This window comes from Polypterus senegalus, chromosome 1 (genome assembly GCF_016835505.1).
Source record: "Polypterus senegalus isolate Bchr_013 chromosome 1, ASM1683550v1, whole genome shotgun sequence".
Classification (NCBI taxonomy): domain Eukaryota; kingdom Metazoa; phylum Chordata; class Cladistia; order Polypteriformes; family Polypteridae; genus Polypterus; species Polypterus senegalus.
Genome location: NC_053154.1, coordinates 491,502 through 505,853, shown reverse-complemented (window position 1 = coordinate 505,853; position 14,352 = coordinate 491,502). Strand labels below are relative to the sequence as shown.

The window sequence follows — 14,352 nt, the reverse complement described above, 5'->3', positions numbered from 1 at the left end:
AGTTTGCAAAATTATTTTCATAGCAGCGAAGAATGTTATGTGCCAAAGTTTGAATATTTTAAGACAGCTTCATTCTTTTACTTTGGTATGTAGTTATTCTGGAAGCCGACCCGGACACAGACAGGCGGACACGTTCATGTCACCCAACACACGTTTAATCAACTGCTCCATATTTACAAATAGTGCCACACATCCCCAAAGTCCCCAAAAGCCCAGGCCACAACACAATGCCTTTAACCTCTTCTGGTCACCTCCTCGCCTCTTCCAGAGACCTCGTCCTCTTCCACCCGACTCTAGCCATCCTATGAAGGGAGGCGGCCCCTTTTATAATCTCCCACCGACACGCAACCAGTGTGGCAGAAGTGCCGGCTGCAACCCCAGAAGCACTCCGGGTGTCCCTGCTCCTCTTCCCCCAGCACTTCTGGTTGTGGTGGAAGTGCTGAGGTCCAGGGCTGCACAGGCATTGGGGTGCCCACTGGCGATGACCACGGGCTCCTACAGGGTTCAAAGCTCTGTACCCGTGGCCCCCAAAGGCACCACGGCGGTCGCACCTACATGGTCTGGGGGAGGCATAAGCCCTCCTTCGATCCTCCTGGGCGTCCCGGCCAGGTCAAGCCCGCTTTCTCCGACAATATATTAAGTGTGACTTTCCATTGTGGTGATTTACTTGTTATGATGAGTATGCTTTTAATTGAGTGGAGTCCACAACAACGGCCAAACTAGATACAACTATAGAGGATTTTTTTTAATTGAGATGATAATTTAACCTGAGTTGCCTCGAAAGCTTGCATATTGTATTGTAATCTTTTTAGTTAGCCAATAAAAGATGTCATCTCGCTTGGCTTTTCTCTACAACTAATGGGTACAAATCATTTAACCTGTTACTTTAAATCTATCTAAGACCTCAAAATGTGACATGGCTTCCTTGAAAAAAACAGTGGCAAGCAGTGATAGAAAATGAAAGCAAAAATTCACAATAGAGGAGTTATGGGCAAGGTCACAAAAAATGAAGGAGTGTTGTTTCCAAGGTTTGTGGAAGCCCCCAAAGTCTTGTTCAAGTAACAGAATCCCATCTTCCACATGTCCGGAGTGAGCTCTGCAAGAAGGCATGTGTTTGATGTGCGTTGTTCTACCACCGCTCAGCCACAGTGTGAGGGTTCAACACAGACATTAGCAGGTACTTGTGCAGAGGATACCCGCCATCACTCTCCCAGTAACCAGCCAGCAGTAAATCCACCACCCCTTGCCATCTGTAACACTCTAGTGTTGGACCAGATTTGAGCGTCATGGTTACTTCTAGGCTGCTTGGTTTGCAGAAGGCCCTTGATGGTCAGTTGCACGTCACTTGGACATTTAGTGCAGAGAACCCATTAAGACAGAATCTGCGGATGAGATTCTGCAGGCTGGGAGTGTGAACAGGGATGAGCGTTGTGTCCGCTGCACCTGCAATGGCATGAAAACAAATTTGAGTGTCATGAAAGGCATTGTATTATTATTATTATTATTATTACTAGCCAACCCGCGGCGTACCATACGCCGCATAATCAGGCCGGTTTTTTAATGATTTTTAAGCACAGGGAAAAAATTAACATTTGAAAAATCGGTAGTGTAATAAATCAGCAAGAAAAGCAACATTGTAATAATGCACGGAACGAACCAACACACAATCGTCCGTGACTGAAAACTGGTGGACCGTCCTTGCGCCTTCTCCTGCCAGATGAAGGGATGGGGGTACACGGCGCGGAGTGTGGAACGGGAGGAGAGAAGGACGTCCATTCAGCTCTGTCCATCATGCTAGTCTGCTGATTTCTCGTTCAGTATGCACTGCCCGCTCATGTGCCCACCTCCAACTCGTCACTTGAGTCGTTGTCTTTACACAGTCCAGATGTACATGTGACTGACGTAGAGTTTTCATTGCTCTGTGCGGTTTTGGCCGCTTTTCTATTTATAATCCACCAAGACACCCGACCACGGTAGCAGCGAGGGGGAGGGGGGTGTGCACAAAGTGCAGGAGCGACGCAACCAGTGGGAGCGTATGAGTCGCACTTAGTGGGAATTCCACGGTTTGCAGCCCGAATAGGGTTCAACGGCTTACCCACGTCTCTCTGCGCTGGGTAGACACACGCTCAATGTCATGCATAATTATTTATTGAATGCTAAACACTTCTGGAAAGACGCGGTTGTCTAAAACGGGTTGGTGTGAGAATACAACAGTAAGTGAATGAAAAGATGGAACTCTGGAGAGAGCAACATACAACACAAGTTGCTCAGACATGCATGTGGACTCTTACCACAGACGAAAGTGACTAACTGGGTGGTCGGTGAGTTTTTGCGTCCGGGAGAATGGGCAGGCAGTGTGAATGCCTAGAGAGCGAGGGTAGACGCCGGCCGGTGAAAAAGGACTGTTGGTGGGCAGGGAAATGTCTTCCGTGTTCCTGCAGGAGCATCTAAGAAGACGCATGTTTGTCGCGGATGCGAATTGCTGTATGTACCGTGTAGAACAGTTTGCTGACCTGCACTGCATGTGGCTGCTACGACTGACGAATATAAATGACGCCATTTTTTCTGTGTCCTCGCGTCTGAGTTGGTGGCCGTGGCCCTGTGAGTTGTCGTCGTATCCAATGGTCTTGGAGTTGGTGGGCGTGGCTCCTTCCTGCGTGCGCCATAGGTGTCTCACTTGTCGGAGGCTTAGTGAATCCACGCCCCTTCCGGCGTGCTTTTCATGGTTGTCTTGCCTTTCCATGGATGTCTTGCCTTAGTGAATTATATATATAGATTATTATGATGTCACTGATACCTTTATCCAAGGTGACTCACAGCATTTGAGATACGATTGGCTCCATCTATATATATATAATTCACTAAGGGCACGCAAGACAGTGAGCGCAAACAAGACAGAGCCCCACCTGCCAACTCTAAAACCATGGGATACACTTGACAGAGCCCTGCCCGCCAACTCTAACCCTCCTACCACGTCATGGGATACGTACGACAGAGCCACGCATGCCAACTGTAACCATCCTCCCAAGTCCAGCGTCGCTCTTGAGGCACGCAGCCACTCACCAAACACAGCCTCAGTCGCTTTCGTCTGTGCAAAAGTCCACATGCACCTCTGAGCCACGTTGACTTCACACCGCACGCAAGACAGACAGCCACGATCGCCAACTCACAGAGCCCCGCCCGCCATTTAGTGTATAAATGGATATAAATTATTGCATGTAAATGATTCGCTAAAATCTACTTTGGTGTGAAAAACTATTTGCCCCCTTCCTGATTTCTTATTCTTTTACATGTTTGTCACACAAAATGTTTCTGATCATCAAACACATTTAACCATTAGTCAAATATAACACAAGTAAACACAAAATGCAGTTTTTAAATGATGGTTTTTATTATTTAGGGAGAAAAAATCCAAACCTACATGGCCCTGTGTGAAAAAGTAATTGCCCCTTTGTTAAAAAATAACCTAACTTTGGTGTATCACACCTGAGTTCAATTTCCTGATTACTGCCATTAGTGCCACACCTGTTTCAATCAAGAAATCACTTAAATAGGAGCTGCCTGACACAGAGAAGTAGACCAAAAGCACCTCAAAAGCTAGACATCATGCAAAGATCCAAAGAAATTCAGGAACAAATGAGAACAGAAGTAATTGAGATCTATCAGTCTGGTAAAGGTTATAAAGCCATTTCTAAAGCTTTGGGACTCCAGCGAACCACAGTGAGAGCCATTATCTACAAATGGCAAAAACATGGAACAGTGGTGAACCTTCCCAGGAGTGGCCGGCCGGCCAACCAAAATTACCCCAAGAGCGCAGAGATGACTCATCCGAGAGGTCACAAAAGACCCCAGGACAACGTCTAAAGAACTGCAGGCCTCACTTGCCTCAATTAAGGTCAGTGTTCACGACTCCACCATAAGAAAGAGACTGGGCAAAAACGGCCTGCATGGCAGATTTCCAAGACGCAAACCACTGTTAAGCAAAAGAACATTAGGGCTCGTCTCAATTTTGCTAAGAAACATCTCAATGATTGCCAAGACTTTTGGGAAAATACCTTGTGGACTGATGAGACAAAAGTTGAACTTTTTGGAAGGCAAATGTCCCGTTACATCTGGTGTAAAAGGAACACAGCATTTCAGAAAAAGAACATCATAACAACAGTAAAATATGGTGGTGGTAGTGTGATGGTCTGGGGTTGTTTTGCTGCTTCAGGACCTGGAAGGCTTGCTGTGATAGATGGAATCATGACTTCTACTGTCTACCAAAAAATCCTGAAGGAGAATGTCCGGCCATCTGTTCGTCAACTCAAGCTGAAGCGATCTTGGGTGCTGCAACAGGACAATGACCCAAAACACACCAGCAAATCCACCTCTGAATGGCTGAAGACTTTGGAGTGGCCTAGTCAAAGTCCTGACCTGAATCCAATTGAGATGCTATGACCTGCATGACCTTAAAAAGGCGGTTCATGCTAGAAAACCCTCAAATAAAGCTGAATTACAACAATTCTGCAAAGATGAGTGGGCCAAAATTCCTCCAGATCGCTGTAAAAGACTCATTGCAAGTTAACACAAACGCTTGATTGCAGTTATTGCTGCTAAGGGTGGCCCAACCAGTTATTAGGTTCAGGGGGCAATTACTTTTTCACACAGGGCCATGTAGGTTTGGATTTTTTTCTCCCTAAATAATAAAAACCATCATTTAAAAACTGCATTTTGTGTTTACTTGTGTTATATTTGACTAATGGTTAAATGTGTTTGATGATCAGAAACATTTTGTGTGACAAACATGCAAAAGAATAAGAAATCAGGAAGGCAAATAGTTTTTCACACCACTGTATTGTATGCAAACGATACTGTTTAAAACGTTATTGTTTTTTTATCAGAAAACCCGGTTTCCACGTCTACCTGTATTAGTTTAAATGGCACTTTTACCACTCGCAATAGGGCTGACGCGCTGACTTATCATGACGACTGGGCAACACAGTGAATGCGGCGTCTATCTATATATGTCTATGTTTTCCGTAGCCTGCTACAGGAAGTTACTCTCTCGACCATTGGCATTGCTTTTGCTCCTTGCTATTTTCGTTATACTGAGACGGTGGTTTCCTAAGCCTTTGTTATACTGAATTCCTTTCTCACAGTTTTTCCGTTCCTGTTCTTACCATGCTACGGCGGGCTTCGGCTAGTTTCTTTTAATTTTTCAAAACTGGAGCACAGGTCTGTGCACAGGTCAAGTGTCTTGATTATGGCCACACAGTTTCAGCAGCAGGATTTGAATCCCAATCTCAGGGTCTGTTGAGTGCATGGCGCGACAGTAATATGGTCACTGTTTGCATGGATTTGTGCACAGCAGCCATTTTGAGGCCATGTGCATCACCGACAGTCTGCAGGAATTCAGTGGTGGTTTGGAATGACAAAGCTGTCAGGAGCTGCACATTGGGATTGGGGGCAAAATTCTGGTGTGACCCTCTTTCCAATTTAACCTGCACCAGACCAAGGAGGTTCAGCCTGTATTTCTTTATTAGTTGTGTCGGATATGGCCCTGACACAGACAGCCGGACACTGATGGTTCCAAAACCAACACATGTTTAATCATTATTTATAGTGAAACACAGCACACAACCCAGTACTTCCGTACTCTCACCCCAAAGTCCAGGCCTTCCTTCACACTGCCTTCCTCAGGTCTGCCTCCACTCCTCTCCTCCATAGCTCTGTCCTTCTTCTACCCGACTCCAGCCATCGAAAGAAGGGAGGCGGCCCCTTTTATATCCACCCAGATGTGCTCCAGGTGCCTCCCAATGAGCGACTGCCGACACTCCCTGGTGTGGCGGAAGTGCCGGCTGTACGCCCAGATGCACTCCAGGTGTCCCTGGTCTTCTTCCCCCCAGCACTTCCGGGTGTGGCAGAAGTGCTGAGGGCCAAGGCTCTTCAGGCACCCTGGCGGTGACCACGGGCCCCTGTAGGGTAGAACTTCCAAACTCCATTCCTGTGGTACCCAAAGCCACCAGGGCAGTTGCCCCCTCGTGGTCTGGAGGAGGCGTAGTCCCCCCTCTGGTCCTTCTGGACGTCCCAGCTGGGTGCCACCCGCAGCCGCTCGGAACAGTTGTTAATTACTGAGATGGCCCATGGGGTCCATGCCCACCCACAAAAGAGCATTTTGACCTGTCTGTTCTCTGCATAGATGCCATTGACATTACTGGTACTGAGGGCTGACTTACTTTCTGACTTTAAAGGGTGTGACTGACTGCATCACGAGTTTAATTAGTTAACCTATCAAATCTACGAAGAACCACTGCTGCACCTATAACATATATCCTATATCATGACTGTATATTTAAATTGCAAATGAAACTATTATTATCATCATCATTATGATTATGTTGTACAAATAACAGTGGCTGAGTGTTTATTGTGAGCTACGTCAGATGACCTCTGTCTCTCTGCGGCAGAATCAAGTCCAAATAAAGAATGAGATTAAAAATAATGAGTGGGTCAGTTCACTTGTTAATTTAAGAATGAGATTGAGTTCTACTTTAGTTACGAAGGGTTTCGGGAAACACTTGCTAAATTAACAATCCATATTAAGAACGAGACAGCGGAGTGGTTAGGAAATGCACACTCAAATTATGGAACTCCTTGCCTCCGTATCTTAGACCGTCCTCCATTGTTACTGCTTTTAAAACCATCTAAAGAAGTATCATTTGAACTCGGCTCAACTCAGCTCATCCATCCATCCGTCCATCATCCAACCTGCTATATCCTAACTACAGGGTCACGGGGGTCTGCTGGAGCCAATCCCAGCCAACACGGGGTGCAAGGCAGGAAACAAACCCCGGGCAGGGCGCCAGCTCACCACATCAACTCAACTCTGCTTAACTTTATTATCCAAAATATGGAAATGCATTTCATTTGTGCAAGAACAAAAACTGATATAGTTATAGATTTTAAATGTAAAAAATCTACAAAGGAGAAGTACAGTATAAGGAACCACATATATCTGAACCACAACATGCAGACCCCAGTCTTAATAAACATGCAAATTATTTACATGTGTGTGGGTAATGGTAAGCAGAAAAAAACAGAAAGTCGCCTTGGCCCGTGGTGACGTCAGAGTTCCCCTTCACCTGCTGGCTATAAGTGTCTTGCTAATAATTGTAGCAACTCGCTGCTCAAACGGTGTGAGCCGCTGACCTCCTCCAGTGGTATTGACACTCAGACGGTGGGCTGCAACTCGCCTTTTCACATCGACTTTGATATCTGACCTCTTCTGTGTGACTTTCTGACATTTCTGCACATTGCACATGTCTAGATTTGTCTGTATACCGTGTTTTAATGTGAATATGCATGAGGCCCCAGGAGACTGGAATCGAATCTTCACTGGAATGGACAAAGCACCTGAATTAGGCCGTTAAAATCTTTGGTCCAAATGCTTCTTGTGGCCCAAACAGAAGAAAAGAAACAGCAGTGTGCCATGGCAGGCAGGCAGGCCAGACTGAGTCCATCTTTAAAAGATGTCACAACGTGTGGCCTCTTTGGACAAATACAAGGTCATCTTGAAATTAAGGTAGGGGCTTGTAATTAGCAGATTCATGTCATGCTTAAAAAAAGTGGACAGTCAGTAGATGGAAGAAAGATGACTGCTGATGTCATTTCAAAAATGAAAATGAAAAAGAAGGCAAGTCCTGAAATAGGAGTGGAGAGCAGGCAAAGATGAAGAGTCTTTGGGGTCAGCGTGTGGATGGTCACAGCGTGTATCCACATCACTCGTAGAGATTGATCTTAATTATTTGATGTGCTTGTGCGTTGTTATCTTATTTGTCTCGGTGCTAGACCCATATAAAGTAAGAAAATAAGAAAAAAAATCATATGTCTTCCAGCAATGAAACTAAAGCAGAAATCCAAATTGATTTGTGCTCCGCCATTTCAGCTGCGTTGTGTTTCCTGAACAGTTTTGCTCTTCTGGACCACTTTAGTGACAAACAGCATCCATAGCTCTGAGTGTATTTTCTAAAGCTGCTGCCCACTGTGCACGTGACAATTCCACTGCCACTCCTGAGGGTGGCACCTTATAGCACAGCAGATCTGTTTATGTATAACACTGAGGACATAAAGTATTTTATTTGTAGCATTATGAAGAAATGGACCTGCAGCCCCTACAGTACAGTGAGACTGATCCAATTTCATAACACGTGCAGCAGCACAATTAATTACAGTCTGTCAAAATGACACAGCAGCTAAGGAATGATGGAAACGTTCATTTTGTATACAGCTATTACTTCAAAAATATGCAAAGGTTCAAATTCACTACAATGCAGACAAACCGGGGCATGGCTGAAATGATTGACATTCTTGGCATCAGCTGCCTGAAAATGCTGGCTAATGGAGATCAGGTAACCGAGACGGTCAGCCCAGCCTCAGACTCTAGAAATGCGCAGTGACTGAGGACAACATTACAAGAGAGGCAACTGAGCCAGCCACGTAAACTGCAACCATCACAACAGTCGTCTTTCAGTTCTTCAGCATGTTGTGTGACCACCTTTTGAGGTCAGCACTGCTTTACAGCTCTGGCATGAAGAGCCAATGAGCCTCAGAATCTGACGTTTTGGGGTAGCAAAGGTCAATTACTGCTCCAGGTTGACAGTTTCTTGGCCCCATGAGAAAGTGATGTAAGTTTCATCCTCCCTCGTTTGTGAGTTTCTCTATGATAAACTTAAGGGAGCTGGCAGAGCGTTGACTTTGAAATAATGCCCCATGTTTAAGTTCAGCTGGGCACAGACTGGAAAGTGACTTCAGTTCACAGACAGGCAATGCACGCTTATCCTCATGCCCGCCATGTCCCATCTGTTTTACTGATGGCTGTACAGAAGAAAAGAGTAAAGTTGAGGCAGCCCGCTGATGCCAATATGTACAGAATATAAAAATCCCAGCAGGCCTTCCACTGTGCATGACAGGTCAGACTGTAAAAACAAACAGCTGGCCTGAAGATCACAAATAGCAGCAGCTTGGGCCGCAATGCAGACTTTCTGTGTGTCTCAGTGGTAGTCAGTTATTTGTTTTAAAACAGAATGAGGATTAAAGAGTCCCCTGGGGTTCATTCTTACTGACAAAGAACGTTTGACGATAATGAGACATGGGAGAGGCTGCAGTAATCCGTCTAGAGACTGTATAAATATCACCTGCGGTCAGGTACAGCAGTCTTTAGCATGTCTGTGGGTAAACGTGGAATTGTTGAGGGAAATAACAATGGAATTTAACAAGAGGAAGATTGGTTACTGTTTTCCTAATAATAATGCATCATGCTTTAAAATAATTTTTGACACAGAAGTCAATGTATTTTTTTATATGTTTTCTGTTTGTTTGATTTCAGTCACTATCTGTGGAAATCTTTTTGTCATCATTTTAATCTCTCATTTCTTGCATCTACAAACGCCGACTAATTTTCTGATCCTTTCCCTTGCAGCGGCTGATTTCTTGCTGGGTTTGTTTGTGATGCCCGTTACTTTGATTATTATGATTGAAACCTGCTGGTACTTTGGAGAGATTTACTGTTACGTCTATCAGGTACTCGCTGACTTGTTCAGTGTGGCCATTGTTACTCATTTGGTGTTAATATCAATTGATCGCTACGTTGCTGTTTGTAATCCATTCTTTTACAGCTCAAAAATAACTGTGAATATCACAAAGGTCAGTATTGCAGTGCTATGGCTGTATTCATTTGTATATACATTCGTATTTATATATTTTAGTTATATTGAAACACAAACGTGTTTGGTATATGGATACGACTCTGCAGCTTTCTTTGTTTTAATATTTCTTTTTATTATTCCATATTTAGCAACGATATGTGCATATGCAGGAATATTCATAGTTGCCAATAGGCATTCTGATGCCATTAAATGTTTGATTGAAAAGAGCAGCAATTCAAACGTACCTAAAGAGTCTGAAACAAAAGCAGCAAAGACCCTCAAATTGGTGGTGGGCGTCTTTATCATCTGCTGGATACCTTTCACTGTGTATGATTTTTGTGTTTATAAAATTAGCTTCACCTTTCTTTCCATAAGGATTCCATAGTAAGTGAGGTGACCTTTGGAATTAATCCAATCATTTATGGGTTTTTTTATCTATGGTTTAAAAAAGCACTTCAAATAATATATTATAATATAATATACCATATCCTTTATATGTCACTGTGTCACATTTGAATACAAGTTTATTTGAAATGTTGTTGCTAACATTTACACTTCCCAGTCTAAAGTGCAGACCCTTCATCCACCGCTGTGGCCCACCTGCACTGTTCTTCTCTCAAAGCCCACAGCCATAGACACAAAGGTGTCCAGAGTGTCAAAGCCCAAGAGTCTCCTGTCATGTAAGCAGAAGCTCAAAAAAATGAAAACGTCGCTGAGAAACCTCTGGTCATGTCGCCCAAAGCGGCCAAAGTGTGGAAGAATCCATCTGTGACCCTTTGTCCTGTGAAGAGGGGTGTTTGGCAGCACCCTCAAACAGAGTATCCAATGGCAGTCAAATCCACCAGCTGTGTGATTCCCAGTCTAAGGGACTTGGCAACTGGTTCCTCTAAGGGAGTGAAATTAGGTTCATCCAAGCTGGAAGGTTCCTGCATATCACCGTCAATGGGCGTTTTCCACACATTGATTAGTCTAGTCCTAGCCAATATGTTCCTACATACTACTGGCAGAGGACATCCGCGGATACAGCGCGGAAGTCTTAAGGGACTGAGACCGGCCCTGCCGTGTCCAGGGAAGAACCGAGAGGCCTGGGCAGCTCTCCTGAAGGCAGTTTTGGGGTCGGGTCTTTGAAAATGTTTCCAGTCACCACTACAAGCCATTTTCCGCTCAGGACCAGTGACCTTCCCGAGTGCTTGCGGCATGCCCCTCTCCCTATCGTGATTTTCCTCTAGAGGTCCAAAGAGACCAAAACCAACCCCTGGAAGCCAACCTTCGCTCCATCAGTGGCAGGGAAATTTTGCCATTGGCCATTGAGAGTGGTTTTCTACCTTTTCCAAAAGTCTGTCTTCTGCTATGGGTCCACTGGAGCCTACCTCCATTGGGCCTTGCTCCATCACCCCAGGCAGGATCTGTAGGCTGGTTCAGTACCCTCCCCAGGACCCTGGTCTGAACTAACACCCACCCAGAGATTTTTGCCGACAAGCTTTTTTTGGACGCTCAAAAAATGTCCCAAATGAATTGAAAATCCCATAGATGGAAGATTCCCCCTGTCTCCCTATGGCATGTCTTCTGGTGTACAGTGAGATGAGAGAGAAAGAGGAAAGTCAGATGCTCTAAGTCCAAGTCTAAGTCCAATAAGGGGGGCTTGGAGTGTTTTCTTTTTCCTTCAACCCTCCTCTCCTCCCACTGCAGGTGGGTCTCTTCCATCTTCCCGACAACAAGAAACACCTCGGACGGGGGGATCTTTGGTGGAAGGCTGGCAGGGCATTTGGAATGGGATGGTCATGGGTTGTCCAGCAGCTCATCATGCAAGAGACCGAACCAGCATATTTTTTGGGCACTCTGAGTCTTACATTGGAGGGCCAGGCAGCTGTCCTAAGCCTGGCCTGACAGGATGGCCGGGTTGTGGTGAGGGGGTCAGCTGACCTCTTTCTGCCTGCATGGGCCAGGGTTCATTATATTTCTGGTACTTAGACCTGAATGGAGTGCATTTCCTACCCCCTACTTGCAGGGAGCCTGGGAGTTGCCTTCCAGAATGACCCTTATCCATCATCTGCCTGGCCTGAAAGGGGAGCCTGGGCGCTGCCCTTTGGGATGGCCCTGAGACCTTGGGGAGCTTCCTGAACCTCATGACTGGCTGAGTTTCGTTGAATGGCTTTGTGGGAATGGTAAAAGTAGAGGTGGGCTCTGGTCACCAGGATCTGGGGAGCGGTACAGGTGCCTTCCTCCTGGCTGTACTGACTGAGTTTTTGACCAATATCTAACAATGCAGACCCCTCGAGGCACAACAAATGCTGAATGTCCCTGTGGTGAGCCCACCCAAACAATGGAACACATTCACTGTGAATGTTCCAGAGGCCCTACATGCACCGATGAAGATGTTAACACTAGAATTACCAAAGCCTATGAAAAACCTTGTAAATCCGGCCCACCTTAAATCCCTTAGCACCTCTCTGTCAATGTTTTTTGTCTTGTAAATATTCTGATCAAGACAAGCAGCAAGCAGCCTGCTATGTCATCCCAAACCACCGCAGAATGTGCACAAAGTTCTCCCAGCTCATGCCTTGATTATCTGGGAGTGAAGTGCTGGAGTTTTAGAGTGGAAATAATAGATTATTTAGAACACATGCATATTCATGTGTGTTCCGTTTCTACAATAATCTGTGTAAACATACTGTTAAAACAGAAACTTTTTCATATTTTAGTAATAAATGACAAATGTAGACATAAACAATGGAATGTGTGAAGCCTGAAGTCCAAAGATCAAATAAATACTTTCACAAAAGGTTCAAGGACAATACAACAGTTTCTGTGGCACTTTGTGCATGTTCTGCGGCAGTGGGGAGATGGTATAGCAGGCTGCTTGCTGCTTGTCTTGATCAGCACATTTACAAGACAAAAGACGCTGATGGAGAGGTGCGAAGCGATTTAACGTGGGCCATATTTACTAATTTTTTCATAGGCTTTGGTAATTCTAGTGTTAAGGATACTAATGATGCTGCTCTTACCTGGATAAGGCAGTGGCGTGATAAGATATGATGATGACTGTAAGGGTTCAAATTTTTGTTGTACTTCCTGAAAACTGGAGTGAAAAACTCTCACAGTTTGTTGTGCCTGATTTAAGTAAGTAAAAATCATAGGTCACTTAATAACAGAATTTTCTGAATATATTTGTGGCATGGGCTGTGAAGCATTCATCTGTGAAGACTTCCCAAAATTCAATGATATAAAATTATCTCCTCTAACCTGTAATTTTTGGTCCCTAACAACATAGAGTCAGGTAGATCCAGGTGGGTATTGGTGCATGGCTGTTCATGGTTGAGTGATTTGTCTGGTTAAATTCAATAATAAAACAGAACTTCCTCCTGCTGAATAGTAACGCGATCCCCAACCGGTCTGCAACCAAATTCTTAGCCTGACAAGTGGTTTTCAGCCACATCAGATTGAACAATAACAGGTCTGTGATGCCCATAGATGTCCAGGACTGCACACGTGCTACACTGAATGGATTGATGTGGATCTACCCAGCACAGATTCGTGATGGTGACCAGGACTTGCAATTGTTCCTCACAAATGAGAAATTCCCAGTAAGTGCAGGGCATAAGTTCTCATCGAATAAGTCCCAGCCCTTTGTACACACTGCTCGTCTCTATTATCAATTAGATGGTTTAGTAAGCTCATCGAATCAGCCCAGATGCTGTCGCTCACGACCATTGGCGGAGCACCAAGAAAATGAAACTTGACTATCTAGAGGAAGTTAAAGTCATAACAAGGTTTCCATAGGTGAATCTATGGAAGGATCATTACCCGTTGAGGCCACCACCTCGTCTCTCCCTCCCCAGAACTGCCTTAGGCCCGACTCCCCCTCTACGTAGAGTGAAAGCCAGCTGGGAGGGCATCTGCCAAGAGCACTCTGTTGAGTTTCTGTACTCAACCCCACTGCCCATGTGCGGGGGGTCCTTCCTGGGGAAACTTCCTTCCAACTCCAAGCACCCAACCACTTGTGCTGACCACCACATTGCCTCTTCATTGTGCCTTTGACATTGACGGACTTGGTGGTGGATCACTTGGTTCATGCATCAATGAAGGACGCAGCTAACTGTGAGAACTAATGTGAACTGCAAGACACATTGATCATCGACACTTCAAACACACCTTGCCACTCCAGGTCCCTCCTGGAGCCACACCAGTCTGAGGGTCATCTTTCTGATCAATTGCCACTCCTTCGGTTAGCATGGCTGAGGAGTTTGAAGGGACCCAGGCCCCTTCTTCCCCCTAAGAACAGACCCGTGGTATGCAACTGACACTTACCATCCCAACCCACTGGGAGGTGGCAATGTTCCTCAGCTTCCCCAGGCAGAGAAGGGGCATCTCCCCCAGAGATGAGACCCAGTGTGGTTCTGAAACAGGCCTGGTACACCATTGTCAATTTTGTGGCCATCCACCAAGGACTCCTGCTTCCCCACCATCCAACTCAGACCTCAGCTCAATTTAAGCATAATACTATACGAAGGAAAATAAACTAACCAGGGTTCCCATAGTAACAGCGAGTGAAGAGGGAAGAACCCAGCGCCGAATCCCCACCTGGCCCTACACAAGAACGGCAATTGCACCGTAGAGGAGACTGCCTTCCCAGCACTGAGCAGGGGCTCAAGACCTTCTGATTGAG

General features: G+C 45.4%; 1 pseudogene; it reads left to right on the top strand.

The window, feature by feature from the left end:
* Positions 1-13,732: 13,732 nt before the first annotated feature.
* LOC120519957 lies at positions 13,733-13,884 on the top strand (annotated as a pseudogene).
* The last annotated feature ends 468 nt before the right edge of the window (positions 13,885-14,352 follow it).